Here is a 7,374-nt window from a genome sequence, read left to right as displayed (position 1 = left end):
CCGCTTCCGCCGCCGGCCGCTGCCGCCGCCCGCCCGAACGAGACACGCGAACGGGCCGAGGCACGAGCGGCACAGACGAGGAGCCGTCTTGGCCACGAAACCATTTGGAGAGTATAGAGACGATATGGCGAGCGAGTGTTCCGAGATACGTCCGTGGCGCAGTGGAACGCGGGGAAGAGGACGTCAATCACAGGGCGACAAAGAAACCGCACAAGGAATGCGCGATGAAGAGGCCAGTAGATAATTTAAAAGCAGAGCGCGCAGACCCCCCCCCCCCCCCCCCCCCCGGAGCCTCCCAAGGGTCACATGCATTTGAAAGAATGAACTGGCATTCACCAGTGTTTAGAGAGAAATGTGAAGTTGTACATGATAATCAAAATCAACGCAAAAGACAGTCTTTTGCGCTGTTCTTCGTCACCATGTACAACTACCAACTAGGTCGACCTTCAACTTTAATTAATGTTAAGCTTTTGATAAAATCGCACATATTTAGTCAACAATGTATACACCTGGGCAATGCCTCGCTCGTAACGTCACATCCGTCCTTGATCCCCCCAAAGCTTGACCCGTAAATCCGCACCCGCATCTTGAGCCAATGTTCCACGCAGAAGACGAGGCCTGTGCGTGACGTCATCGCTTGGTGACCCCCGACCCCAAAGGGCAAACACCTTGGTGTCGACGGGTGCTAGTATCGAGCCCCTTGTGAGACACTGCAACATCCGCTGGCATCAATGCTGATGCATGCTAGGAGGCCTGCATGAGCGATACATTTCTTCATTTACTTGTTGCCAGACTTGGGCCTGTCTCAAATACTCTACTCGAGATATTTTATTTCAAATATTTTTTAAGTATCTTTTGATCGAGAGTACTTGATACTGTTTTTTTTTTGTTTTTTTTTTTTGTTTTTTTTTTTTTTAATTACAGTTCTGAGTATCTTGTACTCATTATCTCAAATACATTTTTGACATTCCGCCATTTTCCGAGTTTTTCGGTATGAAGTGGCGGGGCGTGGCAGAGGCAAACGCGAACATTCGAGCAGCCAAACCCTGTTGCTAGCGCAGATAAGTTACGGTAACTTAGATTGAGCTCGCGAAAATATCGCTTTTTCGCCGATTGTGACTCATATTTTACCGCAAAGTTCGTACAATGAATGTTTTCCCTTCGCCTTCCCAATAATCCCGGAGAAAAGCTCACCGGAGAAAAGCTCATCGCAAAACCGGCGGATGCGCAGAAAAGCTCACCGGCCATTGAGCGTATGCGAAGAAAAGCTTACCGATTTTTCTTTTTTCTTCTTTTTGATATAGAGCCTGTTGGATCATGCGCAACATATATCAATTTACTGTCATTAAAATTGGTCAGCTTTGCAAAAGGAATTTTTTTGTAATATTTCTTAATAAAGCTTATTCGGTATATTGCTTCCAAATTATTAATTGCGGTCAAGTGTTTTCTGGGGTTTTGCTCCAATGAAAGCCTTACCGAAAACTTTATAAACTTGAAGAACGCGAAAAAGTTCGAATAATGTCTGCCTAAAACATTAAAAGGTAAACTGCAATTTCATGTGTCACCTGTAGTTTTTTTTATGTATTACTGTATCCACTCCTGCTACAACCCGCAAGGGTTGGCAGTATTTGAAATAAATAAAACAAATAAATAAAGAAACGCCAAATATTCGAAAGAACATCCGCAACAACGCGGTGCCCGAAAGTCTCTTTGGAGGTTTTGTTCACCTTTGAAATCAGGATAGAACGGTCAGTAGGATATCGAGGTTTCTTTCTACCACGGACATGCACGTGTGATAGTGCCCTTCTACGGCGAGCCACCCATGGCCTTCAGAGCTCCACTGTCACCATTCTTACTCGTGACCTATATAAGAACTAGTCTTCTGTAAGGAGCGAATTGGGCGAATTGGTAAACGTTATACATGATGGAAGCCGCTCAAACGACAAAGACGGAGGAGACAACAAACACGACAGGACGAAGTTGTTCTCGCAACTAAAGTTTTACTTGGGAAAATAACAGAAAGAAAACAGCGTAGCCGACACTGATTACATCAACAAACACCTAGGTAAGTACTTATCTATCAGGCACCACGCATCTTCGGAGCTGAAACGGCTCACACAACGCTATTCATATTAACTCGCAAAAAATAAAAAAAAGGAACCTCTCTATCTGGCAAAGCTTCCGACGGCGTACTGTGAAGCTTGAAAAAATTGTTGTCTTTTTTTATGGGTGTCCGTTGTTCTGCTTTTATGCCTGTGGCGCCATTAATATACAGAATGGGTGATTACTAATTTCTGAGGAATTAGTAAGTATGCATAATGAATTTCAAAGTATTACAAAAAAGGACAATTATTTTTAATGCGATAACGAATTCTAACTGCGTTAAATTGCCACGTGTGGAGCACAGTCCGCTAAGCTAAGAAAAGATTTTAAAAATTGGTGAGCTTTTCTCCGCATCCGCTCAATGGCCGGTGGGCTTTTCTCCGCATCTGCCGGTTTTGCGGTGAGCTTTTCACCTGTGAGCTATTTTCCGGTAGCTTTTCCCCGGTGAGCTTTTCTCCGCCGCTCCCTTCTCAAAGGCACCTATAATTTCCTAAAGTTCCCCTCCCCCCCCCCTCCCCCCCCCCCCAAAAAAAAAAAATCCTCTAACAAAAGGGGTGGTTTTACGGATGTAAAGATTGCCACACTCAGAACGGTAAACGACCCACGACAACAATGCAGACTTCAGTGTCAAGAAATAAGGAATAGAAGAAAATCAGAAGTGGACACAAAACGAAAACTTCTTTTTTTTTGCTTCTATATTTAACTTCACGACGGCAAAACGTCACTTTTTTTTCAGTTTGGCTTTTATTGTTTTCGCGGACCCTTTTTTTAAGTGATCGTTGATAAGCAGAGAACAGGAAAAGAAGCGAACTTGCAGCAGGATGACCTCTCAAGATGCCAACGAAGTGTTCCCCAATGTGTATCGCCTTTCTGATTGTTATCCATTCACTCATTCTTGTATCCCAAGTTCGTTTATAGTGAAATCGGTATACGGAACTTGAGGGAGCAGGGATTGTAGTGAAACGATGCGTCTAAGGTACGCAGCAGGTCACTATAGCTGATGTGACCCCTTTTTATACTATTTTTTGTCCCAGAAATGTTTTGTAACATGTATCGGTTTTATCCCGCTCCTTATATTTGGACAGCATAAAATAACCTTGCGATGTTTTTTTTATTCTTAATTTGTTTTGTGCTGTTGCGTGTTAATAGTCAATTCTGATAAACCAGATTTGCGCAACTGTGTAATTGTGTTTGTCACTGACGTCGATTTATATTACGCAATGCGGAAGTATCTTCAAAAGTAATTTAATTACATTTATAATTCAAGATACTTTAGAGTAAAAGTAATTTGAGTAGTATTTTAAATACTTTGTAAAGCAGGTATTTAGTAACTTAAATATTTTTATCGAGTATTTTCTCTAACACTGGTTGTTACAACAACCTTCAAAGTTCACAATACCTTTATTACACCAATTTTATTCGTGGTACGAGTGGACGCCGGGTCTTGAGGGGATCTTGCATCACGTATTAGCTTAGTGTTTTACAGCACCGCCAAGATTGTTAATACTTTTTTCATCCCAGTAGTTTAAAAAAGAATCGACTTTAAGCGTATATATCCGGGCACTGAAGGAATTCCATAAAACTTAATGTCATGCTCAAGATGATGTCATGTCTGCAATAGTACACGGTGAGGTAATAAACGATCACAGCGCGACGCTGTTAGCGGCAACCAGCGATCGCCGGTTATATATATAGAATATTATTGATTAATAACACGTTCGTTATCAAATGAGTGGAAAGGGATAACTAAGAGGCACTAAACCAAGCGGTAAAACTTGGTGCCTCTCGATACCCTTTCAAAGTAAAAAAAAAGTTGAAAAAGTGCCATTGTCGTGTTTGCGCTATCAGTGTCCCGGCGTGAAAACATCAGAACATAGTCATTTTGCTTTTTTCTTCGCATCCTATAAATGGAAGGCACCGCGCTAGCAATGAAGGTGCGCAACCTATTTGGGCCCTTCGCGCGTTCTGCGGCTCTGACAGTCGATCGCACCGACACTACCTAAAAGACAAGGCCTACACGCAGGACGCCATCGTTACGCCCGAGTCCCACTAGAGTGACAAACAGAAACAACCGACACCGACAAGCCTCGTGCACTTTCCTAGGCAAATCGTGGAGCCAGCAGATTGTCTTCACAGCCGAGCACCTGCGACGATGCTGACAAGGAACTTTTTTTTTTATTGCGCCGTCATCTCCATTGCGTGCGGTTTAAGCGGCGAAGTGGAAGTCTGTTATAGAGTCTAACAACTAGAAATAACGAAAAAGAAGATTAGACGACGTGATGACTCGACTTTTTCAGACGGCCGTCGGCTCGCAAGCCAAGAAAAGCCGAGCATTCGGTGCGTGCGCAATCGGGCAACATAGAGAGGCGTCGGAAATGCGGATGCAAGGCGCCCGGCTTTTCACTGCGTCCGTCGGCGAGCAGAATGTCTAGTATTCTCGTGCGTGTGAATGTAAGGATCAATGCCTTATAAGTGTTGTTGTGTGCCAGAGTGTCGGAGAAATTATGCCGGAGAACAGAAGGTCCATGTATTCTCTTTCCCCAAACCGACAAGCAAAGAATTAAGGCGATTCCGGAGAAGGAAAGTTCAAGTTACGAGGTTTTCTAAGGTGTGTTGATTTGGTAGCGTTTTGTTTTATCCTTGCGCTTCCGTATTGTAATTATGCCCGGAAGGATAATATTAAAGTAAACCGCTCCGCTTGTTTTCTGGGTCTTAATGAGGCATATAGCAGGCACATCGCTCCGTTCTTGCGGTTACGTGATCAACATAGTTGTTTTTCAGGGACCGGGCACTCACTACGCGGCCCGATTTCGAAAGGTTGGACTGTTGTCCAAGCGACCACGCACCTGAAACAATGCTTAAACTTGTCGCCACCTCCTCGAGTAACATTCTTGTCAAGAATGTGTGCAAGGAGAAAATTGATGTCTTAGTGCAGGATGAAGGTCTGCTGCCGGGAATTAAAAGTTGTCTGAGCTCGCAAAAGGTTAATATTATTTTTAAAAACAATTTTGAAGGAACCAGCGACCCCGGAAGTGCAATTTACGGGGGGGTGGGAAGGGGGAGGGGGCAAGCGGTTGAAATAAAGGGGAGGGGGGAGTGCGAAAAATTAGAATTAAATAAAACACCACTACCAAGATTTTACTGTTTCTGTATTATCACTACCTATACCGTGTGTCCGTACATTCATCCAAAATTCTTGTCACGACGCAAATAGGATGTTCCAATAGTAGTAGCTATACGATGGCATCGATCTACGCTGTCGATGTAAAATTTAGTGGAAAATAGGGTGCCCCCGCGTAGAAAGCTCACATTGTCAACGAAGGTGTATTTTAGTCGTGAACGCATTCCTGTGAAATTCCTCGGCGCAGCTCCGTTTATGTGAAAAGTTATAGCAATACACTCTTGAAAAATTTCAAAGAAGTTTACCACCGGTGGACGCGGTCCTTCGGTGGTAAACCTTCACAGGCGATACCGTTTTTTTATTTCAGCACGTTTTCTGTTTTTACGGTCGTCTTTGAAAAAAAGGGTAAAATATTCTAGGTGTATAATAGGGTGACCGCCTGAACATAGCAGGATGGCTCGCCAAGAACCGAATGGTGTTTCGAAAACCAGACACAAAAATACAGGCGAGAATGTCGCGATTCTTTGATGTCTCCGACGACCACCGTTATAGCGGCGCTTCAACCCAGACTGCAGTGCGAACTCTCTATTGACCACCTGTGTCGCCTGCTAAGACCTCCTCTTGCCTTGGGATTTGGGATACTTTACTTCCTTAACTTGCTACATCTGTAAGCGGTCCTTCGTTCAAAAAGGGCTTTCTTCGCGCGCTAGCCCATATCCCCGCCTCGCGCTTCCGCTCTTCCCACGGAAACAATTACCCGACCCTCGTGGTTACTCAGGCCGCCAAAATAACAACAACATGGCCAACCCGCATGGCCAACCCGCGAGTGCAGTATGGGTATGGTGCCTGGATCGCGTCTTTGACTGGTGTGTTTACCGCGGCCAAAAAAGTGGTCCCTCGATTTCCGCCTGATGACGTCATAAAAGTGTCATGCTGTCGCCGGTCGCGACCCTGGTGGCGTCCCAACAGTTATGGTGTATGTAGCAGATGCCTGTTCTGCTGCGGGTCGCTTTCCATTGTGACAGTTCACGGAAGCTAGTGCAGCCGGAAGTTGGGACGCCTAACGGGACGCCGTGACGACAGCGACACTCGCGTTCGCTCCTGCTTTTCGCCAGCATTTCTACGGCCAACCGCCAGGATCGCGACAGGCAACAGCATGACACTCGCGTCATTTGTTGCCACATCGGGACCACTTTTGATGTATGGGCGGGATAGGACGCTAAACACACCAGTCGAAGACGCGCTCCAGGCACCATAGTATGGGAGGGCCCCAGGAAAACTAACAAGCAGGGGAAGAGAGGAGATCTCCCTGACTGTGCTATGCAGACCGCAGGCACCGGCTTTTCTTTCTTTTTCTTTCCTCATTTTATTTTGAAGCTGCGGTTTCGTCCATGGTTTACTGATACTTTGCCTTACTTCGTAATTGTTTTTTTTTTGTAATTTCGTGGACGAAGGTTGTGCCGTGATTTGGTGGGTAACCAACCGTAATAAAAACAGAGCCATGTGCTTGCCCTTAGCCAAGTACGTGGCTTGGCGGAGCTGAGCAACAACGGGAACACGGAGGAGAGGGCGGAGACGTGTAGGTATTGTTCAGTAGGCCTTGAGCCAAACGCACGGGGGCTCAGCATAGTGCCCAGCACCCCCTGGAAAATATCAGCGGGTGCTCAATGGCCCCCGAAGAAAGTAAGGCGTTACTTTTGAGCCGAGGTTAACGCGTTCCCTGTGAATAGCAGTAACGAGTAAAGCATTCGATCACTTTAAAGGGATACTGAACCAAGGAATTTAGTGTCCATAATAAGTGGCGCACGTTCTTTCCACGACCCAGCAGCCGCCGGTGTGCGCGAGCACGCGCAACAAAAATGACGTCAAAGACCTCCATTCGCACTTAAGATGGCAGTGAAATGTATGGGCTTCGGGCCAAAGGAGTATAAAGACAAGTTTTTCATCTACGCAGTGGTGTCTGGTGTAAAAGGTAAGCGATGAATTGGTTTAACAAGCACATAGCTTTCACTTGTAGAGATGAAAAGCCTGTCTTTATTCTCCTTTGGCCCTAAGCCCATGCATTTCACTGTCATCTTAAGCGCGAATGGAGGTCTTTGACGCCATTTTTGTTGCGTGTGCTCGCGCACACCGGTGGCTGCTGGCTCGTG

Source organism: Ixodes scapularis, unplaced genomic scaffold, assembly GCF_016920785.2.
Source record: "Ixodes scapularis isolate PalLabHiFi unplaced genomic scaffold, ASM1692078v2 PGA_scaffold13__105_contigs__length_92229423, whole genome shotgun sequence".
NCBI lineage: Eukaryota > Metazoa > Arthropoda > Arachnida > Ixodida > Ixodidae > Ixodes > Ixodes scapularis.
Note: the sequence above shows the minus strand (reverse complement) of the source record.